Here is an 18,861-nt window from a genome sequence, read left to right on the forward strand (position 1 = left end):
TCGTTGATTTAAATAAATTTGAGATGGCCTGAAATCATTGATCAGAATTCCAGTAACAACCTTTTCTAAGCTTAGTGGTAGCAAAGTAGCTCTCATTAAAATTTCCCTTACTAAACATTTCAAGGCTAGGCAACTGACACACTTAGATCTATTGCAAGCCTACCATAGATGAATACATAGTTCTTAGAAAAATGTTCATAGACAGAGGAGGAAGAAGGAGACCTTGATGTCACCGAACCAGAGAGCGAATGGGTAATTACTTTTGCACTAATATTCATAGCCACTTTGGATACTTTCTATGTCATGTGCATCCCCTGTATTGATCTAAAATGCCTTTTCTATATATAATAAACATTGGCTTTGATTGATGCATGACCAGTTGCTAAATAATAGAGAGTAAAAATAATCTACCTGCTCCTTGCCTATTGAATCTTGATCATTTGGTTCTATCAACAGAGTTGATAAGGAAAATTAATCACAGTAAGGGGAATGTAAAGTCATAACTAAGCCCTTAATTCAACAGTCAGGACCTTTTAGAGCCCAGCTAAAATTACACGACTTAATTGATTTAATAGTACTTTTGAACTTTGCTTGCGTCAGGCAAAAGTACAACGAAAGTTAAGTTTTACTTCACACGTGAAGCTGAGGGAAAAAGGACTGTCGTTCCTTGGAGCTTGATGGAGAGGAAAGCTGTTAACTTTGAAAAATATTAAATCCTAGGTTCGTCAAAAAAGAATCCAGGCGCTGACCCGTAATGAGATTAGGTGTATTTATATCTTTTAAAAACTGATGGTTAAATTGATGGATCTACGAACGTTTAAGTACACCTTTGATTAGGAAAACATTGGACCTCCTAGATAGAGTTTTACTTGAATTAGCTCATTGGTTGGCGTCAATGTGACCACCATATCTCTCATTATGCTTTTATTCTAACAGCCGCCGGCAGGACCCGCAAAAAATTTTGATGAAGTAAGTATAATTTTCTATGTCTCTGGAGAGAATTATAGACACTTCATTTTACAGAGATTTAATTATCTTTTATGTTATTATTGTTTTTCATATTATTTTTAAATGTGTTCAGCATATTCTAAATACATGCTTCCAGCGATGATAGTGGAACGTTAAGATGTGTTCGCATTGTATAAATCTCGATCTCAATGATAGTGGAACGGTAAGAAGTGTTCGCATGATACGAAAAATCAATCTTAGTTCCAAATTTTCAGTTTCATAACACTTGGAAGTTTTGGGTTTTTTCTCTTTAGCTCCAATAGTTTCGTTTTGATATTTTTGTTTTTAGATCGATAATGTCCATTTTTTGTTTGCTTGTTTTTCTGGGTTTTCAGCATGGTGGTTTAATCCCTTTGATTTTCCAATAGTACTAAGTCGTTAGGTTTAAAATATATTAAAGTTCACACGGCAACCAGGTGGACAATCAGACATAGTTTGAAGCTACACTGGTTTGCAGATTTAATGAATGTAACCGAAGAAGTTACAATTCATAGACCCAACGTTTCGACACTCCTGTCACCCCTGATAAAGGCACTAGACAGGAGTGTCGAAACGTTGGGTCTATGAATTGTAACTTCTTCGGTTACATTCATTAAATCTGCAAACCAGTGTAGCTTCAAACTATGTCGTTAGGTTTAAGTAGTAATTCGATAACATTCGCTTTAAACAAGTGATTTAAAAAAAAGAAACACCTCCTGGCCAGCATCATTTCAACGAGGTACAGGAGCGATTAGGGATGAGAACACAATGAGGTACTTGAAACGAAGGCACGAACGGTGCCGACTTCATGGGGTTTGTCCTGAACGATTAACCGTAAGTTTGGGGATTTGATTCAGAATTGATATCTCGTACTCTGCTTTTGTTCGCAGGTGACTTTCAAGACAGAATAAGAACATACCAAGGTAAGAAAACAGTCCAAGAAAAGTCGTTTTTTCAAATTTATTCTTTGTTTAGTTATTAATTAGTTATTTATTCTTTGTTTAGTTATTAATTTGTTATTTCTTTCTCTATGACTTAATAATTAAATTACATCCACTTTAAGTAAACAGGTGTTGGGTGCGTGATAAGACGAGCCGAAAAAGTGTTTCGTGTCTGAAATTCAGTGATGATGGCCAAACCCAGTTGATACCCTACCCCTAACAATCTAGGCAATCTTCAAATTATTTCCCATTGTTCATTATTTCCTGGCACTCTAAAAATCATATTTCCACGGACATTCGGTAGTGTAAGATTCCTAAATCAATTCATTGACCTCAAATTCTCATGTTTTACACCGCTTTAACTCTCTTCCTGAGGTCTTAAATACTAGGGTTACAGGTAATTGAATGCCGTGAATTTTATAAACACTTAACTGGCATATTTTAACTGCCACCCTTGACTTAATTTAATTGCCACCCAAGAAAGTTTGCAATCTTAAATCCAACGACAATCTCTCGGCTGTTCTGTCCCAGCAACTTACATCCAGAACCCTTTACATTCGGCATTTTAAGAGTAATTCAAACTCGTGAATCTGAAGGACTTTTTGTTGTAGTGCATTCTACCAGACGCCTCTTAAGTCATGCATTTTACGAACACGAAACTGCCACAGTTTGCAAGCACTCAAGGATCGCACTCTAAAAAAACCTAAACGAACACTTCACAATCGAATTTCACAAACACTGAACAGGCTCATTTTACGAACACTCAATTTGAACTTTACTAACACGTAGCGGTCGCAATTTAAGAACACTTTACAGTCGCATTTTACTAGCATTTCACGGTTGCAGTTTACGAACATTTAACGGGCGTATTTCATGAAATTTAGTCGCATTTTTTCGAACTTTTAACCGTCGCATTTTACAAACATTTAAGGGCGTATTTTTACGAACATTTCACAGCTGCATTTTGCGAAAATTTAACGGTTGCATTTTACAAACATTTTGGTCGCATTTCACGAAAATTTAACTGTCACATTTTACGAACATTTAACGGTTGCATTTTATGAATAGTTAGTCGCATTTTACGAACATTTAAGGTATTTTTACGAACGTTTAAGAGTCGCATTTTACGAAATTTAGTCGCATTTTACCATAATAATTCCGTTTATAAATTTTGCGAGTCAGTTCATATGTAATCCACGGGGAGTGTTTATTGGAGACCCGTTTATTTTGAAATGGGGCATGCTTATCAACTACTTCCATAAATAAATTTTTCCAAACATCCCACATCACTTCCGGATTTGTCTCTCAAAAAAATTTATGCCATGGCTGTTGTGCAACATCGTCGAGGAAATGGTGGTGGTTGAAATTTTTGAAAGCGCGCGTCTCAATCGTGCGATGATTATCAGTTTGTTCGTAGCAGATTTTAAGAGTCATGAAGACCAGAGAATGATCGCTGATACCGAGATGAACTACACCAGCTTTTGATATTTTTTCGGGCGAACTAGTTATACAGAGGTCAATCAACGTACTCGAAGTGGGTGTAATTCTAGTCGCCTCAGAAATCAATTGACTTAGTCCATATATATCAAGTATGTTCGTTAAAGTGGATGGATGATGATTTGATCCATCATGCATATTACAGTTTAGATCACCCAAGAGATAAAAGTCTTTCTGTTCATAGTCCACTTTATCGATTAAAGACTCAAATTGCCGAAAGATATCTTAGGGAGAATTTGGAGGTTTATACCACGTACTGACAATAAAAGGTCTGGAGTGGGGTCTGATAATTTCGATGACAACACTTTCATGACGGTCATCACATAAATCGTTACGGATCTGGTAATTTATGTTACTCCGTAAATATATGCCACCACCACTTCGGCCATTAACAGAGCGATCTTTCCTAACAATCTCAAATCCTGGCAAGTATATTTCATTATCATTGACCGAACTGTCAATCTTCGTTTTCATTGATAAGCCGTTCTGTCGTAAATATAAATGGCTTTGTTACATAGCACCTTCGGCCTAGATACAGATATTGATCCGTAGTAATAGGGAAGCAATAGCATGGTGAAAGACTGATACTTTTTTCTTTACTTTGCAGACGCTCTGTCAATTTGAAGATTAAGAAAAGTAAAGACGACCTCACTCATTATATGCACGAACCGATCAGTCTGTCTCAGGATAATGGCATGAAAAAAGTTAAGATAAATGAACTTATAATCGTTTGTCATTTGATGCAAGACTCAGGCTAACGATCGTGTATTGATCGCGACGTTTCGTCGCCTGTACTGCTAGTCTTCGTCAGGCGACGAAGTCGAAATTTGGCCTGTGGCTATTTATAGCACACTTGTTTGTTGTCATTGGTGTGTCATAACCTTCTGCCATTGATGCTTTTCGATCTTTGTTAAAATTCTGACTATAAGACATTGTTCCCTAGGCGTAACGTATATTGAGGTACGGTCATTGATGTTTGCGTGAAGTTTGAAAAGCAATGGAGGAGAGTGGAGCGTAAGAGCCACGTATGTTCCAGGCGTAACCGAATGTAATCGCACTCTTTTGAGCGTTCTCGCTAAACTCCCCAAATGCATGTATATTTTGATATATGTACAGCTAAAAGCACGTAAAAATTACTATACAGCATTAGTCTTGTCTGGAGGGAACAGTTGTCTGATTTATCAAAGGGGAATGATCGCTATCCATATTCACTTCTTTAATAAAGTCGCCCATTGAAATTATGCCTCTTAAAATTAATCAAAGAGTGATCCTCGCATAAAACGTATCAAAGTATAGCGCTAACGACTATCCAGAGTGGTGTATTTCGAGGCGCTACCACCGTGTAAGGCATATCCTCTATTTGATAGCAACATTCAACTAGCCGAATATATTTGTAAATAGTAGCATTTAACTTTATCTATAATTTTGCGATTACTTCTTCTCAAAACTTTGAATTATGAAAGAAAAACATTCAAATCAGCATGAATCTTTCACAAAGTAGGTGTCTTGGTAACTTGAAGTTAAACAACCAGTCTCTTCCAATCGCTCTCAATTATCTTTAATCATGGAGGAGTTCCGCGTATCACATTTATTTCTGACGGATTTACGTAAAACGTGTCGCTTCTTTCTCATTTAGCTACATGTTGTAAATAAAACTCTTTTGGTCTGATATCGTCCTGACAACAGTGAATGAATGGTATCTCTTGGTCTCTAGGCTTAAACAAAATTAAGGTAATTTTCTAGAATAAAATTGAGCAGATAAACAATATAAGCTTATAATGATTTCAGTGGCGTCCTAAAAACGTAAGGTTTTGTCGATGTTGCGTATTAAAATAAATGAATCAAGCATTAATTTGGAGTAAAATTATATTGCACTGACTTGTTGAGTACTATTCTAGAAGAGAAACAGACTTTCAAATTCTAGGCTATAATAAAAAAAACAAATGATATTCAATTTCAACATAGGTGGATGTGACAAATGACCTCTGTGACATTTAAATAATACACACCCACGGGGTTATTGTGATCTTCACTGTTGTCAAAACATGCGTTTGTTTAATTATCAGCACTCAGTTGTTTTAAAAAATGTCCAAGATAAAAGCATCCAATTTGTTGAAAACACGCTTTTTAACAAAGACAAAACCGACACGGCAAAACCACTTAGCAGTCATTAACTTCTGAGAATAAACAATTCAAAGAGTTTCTTCGACAAGTTTAGCATAAGTTGTAGTCACCTGTTCTAACCAGTTTATGGTTATGGAGATTGCAAACAGCTTGGAAGCTCACCATCTCCTCTGCAATAGCTGATCTGAGCTCAGCTGAGCTCGAAATGAACACAATTCTCTTCATGCATAATTTGGATTATAAACAGCGACAGCGTGTTGCCAATTGCAATCAGCGGGGTTTCATTGTTACTTTAATTAATAATCCTTACCTTGAGTTCTTTGTAATTGCTTTCTACAACATTCTTTTTAAAACAAATTCCCTTTAAAAACTTATATTTGTCAGCCGCAGCTCTCAAACAGTTATTACAAGCTCTCCTCGCTCAGAAGCGCGAGAACGGAGGGGAAAAATAATTGACTTGTTTATCTGAGGTTTAGGGCATACTGTTCCCAAGGAGGGTGCGAGCACCCCCGAAATATTTGCAAAAGGCATACCATAAAAAATGCTTGCGAACGGCTCGTTAGTGCTATGGATGGTAAGATGAAACGTTTTACCTTGGATTTGTCCCAGCTAGCCAGCAAGTTCATGTATTGCTTGATGTTATTTTTCAGACGTTTTTGTTCTTCGTCCAAGGGCTAATGCAGAAAACTGGCAATGGTCTCGTCTATGCAGGTTGGAGTCCTTTCCCAAATGCTTTTAGTCATGGTCTTAGTCAGCTAGTCGGGACATATTTTTTTCAAATCTTGTAGCAACGGATTTCACTAGAAACGGAATTCCTTCCTACCGTCACCACCGTTTAAAAATACAATTTAGGACCTTACCTTTATTAACCTTTTTCTTCAATCTCACCCATCTTCAAAAGACGTGAAAAGAGTTGAGGATCTTCTAAACATTTTCCTCAGGTGTTTAGGTTTAGGCAGAGACCTGTCGCTGCAATCCGTACGTAATGAATGTTGATTTAACTCAGTATCATACGCAGTGAGTTTGTATCTTTGAAGTAAAACGGTAAATTTGAAATTTTTTACTATCTTTCTGTGAGGCTCGATTTGATTCATGATTTCAACTATGACTTATGGAACAAAAGAGTTGTCGATCGAATAGGATACTCTGAAATCGTGAAATCGGAATTATCCTATTGCCCCTTTAACGGCTGGTTACTTTCGAATAAACTTCTTCTAAAAGGACTAATTGAATTTTTGGTCTCTCTTTTTCTAAATTATCGTTCCAAGTTCCAAGCAAAGTAGATTTTGAACTCTTTTCCCTTTCTTATCCCAAAATATAAAAAATAAAAACAGCAGGGGGAAAACCAAGCTATTCTTTCTGAGAATTCTCAAACATGTTAAATGTTGCTCCCCAAATTTTTATCTTAGACATAGTTAATAAAAAATTTTTTTTTCCTTTTTTTTTTTTTTTTCTTTAAGATCGCGAAAGCGGGCTCCATCGAGATATATTTTACGTTTTCTTGAGAATTTGGGGAGAAGCCCTTAAAGAAAAGCATCCTGAGGGCATATTGTTTACAAAAATTATTACTTCAAACTTTCTTAATATGTTTGACACTAATCTGTAAACTAGTCAGCAGGGAAGAACAAGCAAGTCCAAGAAAGTTATGTGGAACGCTTCGACTATTTACTAGTCTAGTAGATCTAGTAAATCAGCTATGATGAAATGTTTTTCCAGTTTTCCTCAACTTTAAAAGCATCTTAAAATACAGTGTCGATTAATATTGTACACATCACGAGGAAACCTGTGCATTCCCACAACTTACGCACCTTTAGTTTTGCTTTGCTCCTCTCTGCCCCATACAGTCTGCTTATACTTTCCTGTTAATGAACTTTGCATCGGTGGTCGTTTCCAAAAATGAAAATTAAGAATTTCTCTTCAACAAAAATGACCGCACCACTTGAATATATATATATATATATATATATATATATATATGTATTTTGTTACTATTCAATTTGACTTAGTTAACAGGAACCACTCAATGAAAATCTGATCATAAGGAAACAGGTAAAGCACCATAACATTGCTTGAGATAGACATAGACCTCCTTAACTGAAGAGAAACATTGAGAAATAATATTAATAATAAAAAATTGTGGAAGACCGGATACATTTTTCAAAAAATAAAGAAAAAAAAACTAAATTGAAACTGCAAAAACTACTAATATTGTGGACTAACTAGTATTTATTTTTCAGTTCATCCATGCACAAGCAATCCATGCAAAAATGGAGGATCCTGTGTAGAAAAGCCTGATAATAGTTACATTTGTCAGTGTCACGGAGCATATAATGGAGATAACTGTGATAAAGGTAAAGTCACCAATCACATTATTACTGATGATGGGCAATATACTTCCAACATAGAATAATCACATGAAACTAGCATTAAAGTGCCAAACCTGTTGGCTATTCTTGAAAAAAAGGAGTGAAAGTTTGAACCTAATTCAGCAGGAGAAGTCAAGTCTGGTATTGAATCCCTGATTTTTGCGGTTTAACATTTTTCACTCGATGAAATATGTCTAAAGTAATCTATTACATAAATCTTGTCGATGCTATCTTTATTTTTAATTATACTACAGATTGCAACGATCCACTGGGCATGGAGGACAAAATAATACTAAATTGGCAACTTTCAGCCTCCACGAAATGGAAGAGCTCACATGGACCAAGGAACGGGAGGCTGAATTTTGAAGGAGATGGTGTGAATGTAGGAGGATGGGTGGCTGGTGTACATAATACAGACCAATGGTTCCAGATTGATTTGCTTACCTACTCCACTAAAGTTACACGAGTGGCAACGCAAGGGAAGGCGGATTCCCTTCAGTGGGTTAAGAGCTACAAAGTACAGTATGGTGACGATGGAGTAACTTTTGAGCACTACAAGGAGCAGGGAATTGCTGCAGATAAGGTAGGCTGGGCATAATAGTTTACACTGACGCAGTTCATGAAGCCTCTACAAATTAACCTTCTGGACCGTCAAAGTATCCAACAAACTGCACACTGGTGAAAAGTCATTCATAGGTTTAGCAACGTCTGCTTCTCTAACTGCACCTCTACAACTTTTCCTTGGTTTCCATTTTTCGCTTCATGTTTGGATGTTGCCCCTTGTTTGAGATTGGCATTTTTCAGAGTCGTTTCTCGCTTCGCTTTGGTGAGCTTGCACAACATCAGACATCTTACCTCTGACCCGCACTTCCACGGAGATCGCTCCGCATTGGTACCGGTAGAAACTGCTACAATTCTTCCTCTCATGCGATGCTATATCATTGTTTAATTCAAATATCTACTAATGAGGTTTAAATTGTTCATTTCCAACTTATTGGTATCTCATCTGTTTCAGGAATTTTCTGGAAACTTTGACCAGAACACTATCGTTTCTCACAACCTTACCGTTCCAATCATTGCGCGTTACATCCGCTTTCAACCTCTTGCCTGGAGTAACCAAATAGGGATGAGAGTAGAACTTTATGGTTGTCAAGGTACACATTTATGTCATTGAAATCAATTGTTTCAGACTTATTGGCCTCACCTGGACGAATACGCAATCAGGGTTACAGAAAAAATGCACACCGTCTTTAGCAGTCTATCCTCCCTAAAACTGTTAGCACCTAAGGCGTGGATAGAGTCCTCAGGATTGCTAATGCATGACTGTGTCAACTCATAATGCAGAAATTATCAAAGACGACCAGTTATCGGTCTATTCTGTTAAGCTCTGCAAGATAAACTCTCCTCCATAATGATTATTCCCAAAAGTAGCTCGGAGTAAATAATCGCTAAAATTTCATTTTTTAAGGAAATATTAAGTTTAGAATCGCCCTTAGATTTTTTTCCTCTATTACTTCTCTAACAATACCTATTGTTATTTTCTCGTAAGTAAATAATTTGTCTTTTAGAATGTGGAAAACCTCTCGGCATGGAGAACTTTGCAATCTCGGATGGAAGCATAAGTGCCTCGTCCCAGTATTCCTCGTATCACGGCCCAAAGAATAGCAGACTCAATTATGAGAAAGGCAATGGAGGTTGGAGGGCTGGAACTAATGCCAATTCATGGCTGCAGATTGATCTCGGGCATCTCTTCACCAAAGTAACGGGTGTGGCAACGCAGGGAAGACATAGCACAATTTGGCTTCATCATGTAACCAAATACAAGCTGCAATATAGTGAAGATGGAGTGAGCTTCCAATACTATAGAGAGGAAGGAGAACGCAAAGATAAAGTAATATCTTAATATGACTCGTTTAAAACAATGCGTATAAGCGGCTTATGAGATCATATCAACATAAATACACAAAAGGGTTTAGATGGTTACCTCTTGTTCAAAATCCCTCAATCTATCGAAGGCTCAGAGCTTTGGGCTTGATATCTTTTTGGATGTTTTCGATGTTACGTGACAGGTAATACAATAGTATCGAGACGATTTTCGATGCGCTTTTCACGCTCAGCTAGATTTTAAGCTCACACACGGTGATAAAACTCAAACACAGCTAACGTCCCTAATATATATATATATGGTTTCGTGTTAAAAAAAACAAACAAACAAACAAACAAAACAGGATTGCGAAAATATGTCCAAACTGGCTTGATTTTTAAAATTTATACAAATCGTTAGAGTCTCAGAGTGACTGCAATCATGTTGTGGTCCATCGCGGCTAGCTCATCACTGGAGTGAAGCAAGCTTCAGATGTTACAATTTTTCGCCCCTCGAGTGAACAGCTAAGAGCTTTTTCTAATATAGATTCCAATGGGTGGATATACTTTTCAACGAGTAATTTTTATGGTTTATGTTTCTTAAGAAGCGCTAAAGTATTCAATAAGTGAGGAGACACACTTGACTGCTTGTTTCCCCTTTCCCCCTTCGTGCTCTGGCCGCCTCTTGGATTAAAGCTGAATGCATTAAAACAGAACAGAGCACATTCAAGGTTTCTTTAGTTGTTAGTAAGACTCACCCTTGCCGCAGAGCATACTCCAGTTTATCTGTAGAATCATTCATTCATTCACGTATTTCTGCACTGTTTATAACACTTTGACAAATGGCTTAATGATTTAGGAATTTGATGGCAATGCAGACCAGGACACTGTTGTGTATCATGGCTTACACTCACCAATCACGGCACGTTTCATCCGTATTCTACCGATGGCCTGGTCGGTTGGTGTAGCTTTGCGGGTAGAGCTTTATGGCTGCATAGGTACTGTGTGTTTATCCGATTTGATTTGATTAACAATTTACATTTGAAAATTTTTTTATTGCTTTCCAGACAATTTAAAAGTCTCATCTTGGTTTAAGAGTCCTATGACCTCAATTCACACAACTTATACAATTTAAGCTCGTCATTTCCCTTCTAGAGAAGCCTGTTTAACAGAATACTCGATAAAGACGTTTCAAGAGCTCTCAAGGGCAATATAAACAGTTGCTACACCAAAACAGGACTGATACATTTATTTTAGGCATGTTAACACGCCAACATAAGGTCGGAGGTAGCCATGACCTAGTTTTAGGATAAACGAAGTGTTGATAATGGAAGAAGAGGACTTTCCTCAGCGCCATAAAAAGTGTCTTACTAGGAGACGCATAGCTTTAACCTTAAATTATATCTTTATGTGAGTCAATCCACTATTAGTTTGTGTACTAAATGGACGGATTAAGGTCTATCCATGGGTATGCTAATCTTTCATTATTTTTCTTCTGATTGCAGCCGTGAGTATACCGGATGCAAGAGCTTGTTATCCTTTAAACAGGTTTTTTGAAACAGGAGAGATGAACAATAAACAACCTCCAGGTTTTCCTGGAGAAGTATCTTTAACGACTGGTCCAAATGCTGACGAAGGTGGCTCTTATCAATTTCATGGGAATGCCAACAGCTACATTGAGTTTCCAAATGTTCAGGGAGGATTAGACATCTCGAACTCCATTACATGGTTATTTTGGCTGTACCTTGACAATGCAGTAAACGCGCCAGTACTTCATTATGGTGGAAAACTTCCAGTTTGGGGTGCTCATATTTGGACAAAACTGGATGGATGGTTCGCTAACTTCCACCAAAGAGATTACACGCCCACAAAGTCGGTGATAATCAATCAGCCCCTGGAAATAAACCAATGGCATCATGTTGGTGCCTCTTATGACAGTAAGACTGGAACGACCAGTTTATGGCTGAATGGAGAAAGAATCGCCCAACAGAATATCGGGGTTATCACTATTGCTACTCAGGATAACGTCAGTGTGGGTGTAATGGAGGGGCATACCACATTTCTTACTGGGAGAATCACCGCAATACAGTTTTATGACGGTGCACTGACAGCCGAGCAAATAGACAGAGTAAAAAATTTCGGCTTAGGTGAGCATTGAAAATAGTTAACGTTGCATCTTTGGAAATATAGAAAGTAGAAACGTGTTCTCAGACTCAACAGAGCCATCTAAGTAGCTGATAATAGGCTAATAAAGTTTGGACTTCTTTAGCTTGGCAATCTTTGTGTGCGAAACAGTCTTGCTGGATCCCTATCCTGAATTAATTAATGATTAAACTTAAAATCAAGTAGGGCAGACTTAAACTCGGGTCATTAACTTTGAGCCCAGTTTGCTTTCCATGACGAATTTCTTCCAGAGATACTAAGTGGAAATAGCTAGAGGTGAAGCAAATTTTCGAAATACCACAAATTATCGTTAGTGAAACGCTCTCATCAAATCCGGCAAGATTTCCAACGTCATTGTTTTTGATCCACTGTCTTGGCCGATACTCCCATTCATATTTTGTTTTCACAGCTATAAAGATAGTTCTATTTTAGGCCATAAGTACAAGCATACGTGGTGACGATGATGATAATGATGATGATAATGATGATGACGTTGATTATACTCAAGAAATGGATATTCATTTTCCCATTTCTATTTATTCTTAGATGAAGATGAATGTCAGGATCAGAAACACAACTGTGACGTGAATGCTCTGTGTAACAACACTTTTGGCTCATATAACTGCACTTGTGTATATGGGTACTCAGGAGATGGTGTGAGCTGTCTGGGTACGTACTACTCTTTGAAATGTATATTATCACGTGAATATAAAACTACACGACCTTGAGTCTCATATTTTGGGTCATCTAGTGGATTGTCCATATGATGCAAAACAAGGAAGAAGTTATTTGAAACACTCGGCGATCTAAGGTTACTTAGATAAATTTTTACGTTCCCTTTTCTACATTTCACCAATCACTACAACAAACAGCACCGGGGGAAACTCACTAGTTTGAATTACGATCATTACTAGAGAAGTCTGTTTTAGCCGAAATATTTTTGTCATAGGGCAGGTACATTTAATCTTGATAACCAATGGCGTCTTTAACATTAAAAAAAATATTTTTTTCACTCTCAGTTCTTTTCTTCTTTCGTTCAGATATCGACGAATGTACCACAAATGTGCACAACTGTGACCAATTGGCTGTTTGTAACAACACTGTTGGATCTTTTTACTGTACATGCATTGCAGGGTATGAAGGAAATGGCACAACTTGTGTAGGTGAGAGATGTTTCCATGTTCAGGTACCATAATCAGGCGTTGCCTCTCATTTATTATGGCCATACATTGCTAGGTTTAAGGAAGCAATTTTTCTTTAGTTTCAAGCAACTGATGAAGAGGTTTATTGGTGAACCTCAAACAATTAAACTCCGCGAAATTCACGCTCGTTTCTATGATTCTATAGATATCGATGAATGTGCAATATCAGCTCATAACTGTCATGGAGCTGCTCACTGTTTTAACAATCCAGGATCCTTCAGCTGTGAGTGTCGAAAAAACTACATTGGTGATGGGGTGTCATGTGAGCCCGTTGGTAAGATACATGTCAAATTACAGTGAAATAATATTTAGCCGAAAATTCGTTATTATCATCAGTTTATTATCTTTTAAACCCTGGACAAGAGACATTAAGTAAAATGCACGATTTTATCTAGACCTTGAACAAAGATTGCTGAAATGGTAGCCATGGTGTTATTTTAAAATATTGAAGTTGATGTAAAACATAGGTAAATTAATCAAGAATTAAACCGATGTTACAAACGTTTCTTTTCTATGGTGGTGAAAAATGATGCGAAAAACTCTGTTAACTATATCATCCTCAGGAGATTTCTCAGTGACCATTAAAAACATTTCAAAAGACAAGTATCATGCCACACCTGTGCAGCGTTCAGTCAAAAGTGTCCAAGAAGCCCTGATACAGGGTCTAAACAAAGATTTAACCGTATTGACAAGTACCTTTGAATGGAGTGTGGTTAGCGAAATGGAGCTAGCTTCCTCAGAGTCAGCATCAGGAACTAAAGTTAGTCAAGGAACGACAGAGTGGACGATAAACAAACGATCCATACCTGCTGGTATCTATCAAGTCAAATTCAATGCTACGCTTGCAGTCGGAGATCCAGGATCCCCAAAAATTCTCAACGCCTTTGATTATGGCTTTATTGAGGTTATTTCAGCCCCCGTGCGAGCCATTCTTGATGGGGGAAGCAGTGTACGGTGGGGGTCCAAGCAAAACGTCACCGTGAATGGCTCTTTAAGTTACGACGCAGATATTGGCCCTGGAATACATACCGGGCTCAATTTCAGTTGGTCCTGTCGGAGTGACGCTTCTGTAAGCAACACTTGTTTCGGTTCTTTTCAAAACAAAGGAGACTTAAACTATAGAAGCATTTCTATTGATACAAGTAAACTTGAGATCAATAGGACCTTCTTCCTACGGCTGACAGTGTCCAAGGATGTGAGAAGTTCCTATGCCGAAATGTCCTTTGAAATAGCTGAAGGAGAGGTACCACAGGTGACCCTCAGGTGATTGCTATGTACCGTTGACTGGTAATTAGAGAAAATGTAATACTCAAGGAATCGGGAAAGGAAAGCTCTCAGAAATATGTACATTTTAAAAAAAAAGTTTGCTTTTACTTATCAAAACAAAGCTTCCCAGAAGTAAACGTTCTTTTAACTGGAAAGGGAGACCCTAAGAAAGTTATGCAGCGTTTCTATGAAAGAGTAAAGATGACAATCCTGCTAAAAAAGTAGAGAAGTAAAAGAAAAGTGCTTTTAACGTTTAAATGATTATTTCACTCTGAAGTCTCGCCTAACCTATATCTAGCTGTACGTAGAACTCAAAAAAGCTAATCGTGCTTTGATAAAACTACCCCGAAACTATTACGGACTTGCTCTATTAAAGACGAGCAGGTGGTGGTTTGAAAGGATAATTCGCCAATTTACAAAAGCTGTGTTTTCACTTTTGAAATTGATGGAGTTCTGTTAATTAAGTCCCATTTACTAGTGATTTTACAGCTTTTCGTATGTTGCTATTCCTTTTTTCGTTTCTTTTCCCCAGATGCTTTCTAGATTGTGGTGCGATAGTGTCTGCTTCAAACAAGCTTCGGGTGACATCAGAGTGTCTTAATTCTCCTTGCAATGGATCTATTTACGAATGGCGTCTGTCCATCCTTAACGGTTCAGACAATTGGGAAAATATACCTATTTTACCCAACATGACTTCAACTGCTGTAAATTCTACCAATATGATAATCAAGAAAAATTCATTACAATCCAAATCGAAGTATAATCTAACATTATTAGTAACATCTTTGAAAGGAGCATACGGGCTTTCTGTGCTCCTCTTTGAAACCGCTGGAGAGCCGCATAATGGTTACTGCGCGCCATCGGTTTCTGAAGGCGTCTCACTGGAAACTGAGTTTACTTTTAAGTGCTTCGATTGGCAGGATACGAGCCTACCACTGACATATGAATTTGCACTTGGAGAGGAGCCTATATCTTATGGCACGTCACCCTCGTCTGTCTCGACAGTGTTACCTGTGGGATTGCCGAACGAAGATTTCCACCAACAAGTCACTATTGTTATTAAGAATGCGGTTGGAGTATCTGTTGTAGAGAAATTACTCATCAAGGTACTGCAATTGATTAAGGGGAAGTTTTTGAATAAAATAACTATTTACGCGATTCATAAAAACGTCACTTGAAATCTTTGCATTTTCCAATTTGATTTATTAACGCTGTTTACAAACTCTTTTAAAACGGTAAATTTTTTCTGTGGGCTCGCTAACCTTTTTTCATCCAGTTCTATCTCATCGGCGCTTGGATCCAGTAATGGCTAAAAGTTTAACTCAAACGCCAAAAAGATATTCCAGTTACGAAAATATTACGATATATCTCACTTATCCCTTGCAGGTAAGGCCATCATCTGGCCTTGATCCATGTGCTTCATCACCAGACGAAGTTGCAATCAAGTTAAAAGGTTTTGTAGTCGGGGAAGGTAACAAGCTAGATGAATATCTCAACAAGGGTGAACTCAGCCAAGCTGTTCAACTTGGTATATCCGTTTTCAAGTCTGCAAATGAAAAAACTGAATGTGGACAAGAATTGGACCCTAACGACATAGCTTTGGTAAGTTAATGAAATTGCTCAAATACAGTCGGCAACAACACTTAAACTTTCGGAATTAAGTTTTATGTTTTCTCTTAGAACACGTAGCCATTCCGATTTTCGTTCATTTATTTCCTAAGGCACACTTAAAATATGTGCAATTATTCGTTTTATGATAAAGTTCGAACATAACGCGCGCTGTCATTGGCTGAGAGAGCGTGCTCTATCAGAGTACAAAGTACAGAGCTCTGCTTAGGCTGACACGCCGTCACACCATCTGCCAAATTGTCTATGTCCGACCATTTCTCGGACTTTTGTCTAGCTATTTTTTTTTTCGTGAATTGAAGGTGAAATTTCGGAGCAAGCGAGCCGGCGAGTAATAATAGGAGATAAAAACAAAGGTTTGTAAAAATGCCAAGCGCCGTAATTTACGTTATTATGACATAAGCAGAGAAGAAAATTCTCAAAGAGAAAACGAATGGGACAGTCCGAGTATTTAAGTTTTTCATGCTCAATTAGATTGTAAGCTTACGGACGATAATAAAAACCAAACACGTCAACACTCTCACAGTATAGAAAGTTTCCTGTTAAAAACAAAACAGAACAAAACAAGAATGATGAAAAATATAGCCTTACTGTCATAACGATTAAAAGTCATACTGAGCATAAAGGTGTCTGAGTGACTGCGACCATGCTGAGGTCTATCGCGGGTAGCTCATAGCGGCGATCTCCGGTCATCGCAATGAAGCAAACCTCAAAAATTACGTCAGCCGCCCTTCGAGTGAATAATTAAGAGCTTGCCATGATATCCAGTTCCGATCCGTTGAGTAGATGCGTTAAGTGGAAGGCCACATCAATCACAACAGCCGAGTTTTACGGCGCTGTCATCCAGTGGAATCCTCATGTTCCAGTGAATTTAGCTGTCGTTGAATCGTAAAACACACCTTTGAGCTTGCCTTGAGTAGTTTGTTTTCTACTTGACATGTCAAAAACATTGCGTGTTTTTATGAGCAACAGTTCGGCCGGATTTCACTGAACATTTAACTTTCAGTTTCTGTACTAGTGTTACGAAAAATTGTCTAAGTTAAGTCTTAGAACATTCTATAGAACAGTATAGAACTCGAAGTCATCTGGACGTAACCTTCTGGTAAAAAGAACATTCTGGAACGTTCTATTTCTTACGTAGTTATTCAAATTTAGAAACCGTGTTAATCTACTAAATTTAGTTCTTTAGAGAAGTTTCTAGATCCTTGTACTTTATGTATATAAGAGCGACAGTTTCATCAACACTGAGAGAAAATTGTGAAGATGCTTAGTGCTGTAAAGACGAGAAGTCAGCTACGTGGGAATAAACCAGTTTGTTGCTGTTACCTACGATCCTGAGTTTTGTCTAGGAACAACCCTGCTCTACATCGACACTCGTAACAACTAGAGACTAAAAAACTTCAAGCAAAAGTGTTAAATTCGACCTACCGATCTATTTAAGGTTGTAAACTATTTCATATTGTGAACTTTGACGGTTTAATATTTTTGACAGCTTTTGTCTCTTTTAAACATCATTTGAACCATCCTAACACGGATTCTGATTGCTTATAGTAGCGTGCTTTCTAGGAGTATACAGTATGCTGACGACTCTCTTTTCGCTCTGGAAATGAAGTTTGCTTTTAAAATTGAAAGAGATGCGTGGGGAGTTTGAACGGATTTTTCATCATGAAAAAATAGAAAAGACTTCACGGTGGTCTGTTCTGTTCTAAAGCAGTTAGGATGTGGCCAGACCACTCAAGAAGTGGAGAGAAACACTCAATTAAAACTCATATTTCTCCCTACACCTCTTTCGTGCTCTAGCCGCTTTCTGCGAGCTTTACAACAGAACAGAGCACAGTCAAAGCCGTTTCGATTTGTTAATGATGCGCGCCATTTCTTTTTGTTGCTAGATTTCCAACACATTGATATCGAAGTTTACAGCTATAACACCAGAGAATCTTGAAATGTCTCGCTTGGTTATGTCTGTAGTAGGCTTGGCCATGGGAGTGGAGGCAGACGGTGGCGGTAATAGCAACAACAACAATATGGTATGCCACTTTTTTTTTCTTTAAATCCTTTTATCAACATAAATTCATCTTTAAACCCAAAGATGAGAACCATTAGTGACAGATTGTCTCTAGAACACGATGCATCTGATCGAAAATATATGAAATATTTTTATCTGTAACGGATTTAAGCAACAAGCTTATCCTCCCGGGCGAATCGTAAGAAATGAAATCTCTATTATTTTTCAGTAACTCATAATTGGTATTTTGAAAACATACATGCATTTGAATTTTGCGAATGTTCTAAATTATCTAATCCACCAATCTTTCTGTACAATTTTAATTCCAGTGAGGCATATGACGCATTGGTGTTATTCTCCCTAGGAATTAACGATGCAATTGACTGATAGTACAGCTAATATGATGATTTCCACCCTTAATGATCCGGAGGAGCCTTTCACACCGGAGTTAGAACAAACTGCTACAAGTGTTACAGGCTGCCTCACAAATGTTCTTAAGTCTGCTGCCGGCTCAAGTCAGGACGACACAGACTCGGCAGTAACCCCACCCTCTCCAGAGGTAAAGATCACAACTACAGTTACAAGTACGACTACCATGGAGATCAGTCCTTTTTGCATACATTTCCTTATTGGAATTTCGTTTTCGCCATCAATTCAGGATAAATTAATTCTAGGCAATAGGGTTTACATTAAGCGTACAAAACGGCGAGGCTAATGAAGGCAGCGAAGAAGAATTGTGAACTAAGATTTATGAGGTCTAATAAAGTGGAAAAGTCATCGAATTAACTACGTCATCAAGTGACCGAACATCATTCTTTGAC

At 37.8% G+C, this 18,861-nt stretch overlaps 1 protein-coding gene across 1 annotated transcript in view; it reads right to left on the minus strand.

Moving 5' to 3' along the window:
• LOC131787205 (matrilin-4-like) overlaps positions 1–18,861 on the minus strand; it is a 402,738-nt gene that overhangs the window by 24,558 nt on the left and 359,319 nt on the right. The window lies entirely within an intron of this gene.

The sequence above is a fragment of the Pocillopora verrucosa genome, chromosome 7 (assembly GCF_036669915.1).
Source record: "Pocillopora verrucosa isolate sample1 chromosome 7, ASM3666991v2, whole genome shotgun sequence".
NCBI lineage: Eukaryota > Metazoa > Cnidaria > Anthozoa > Scleractinia > Pocilloporidae > Pocillopora > Pocillopora verrucosa.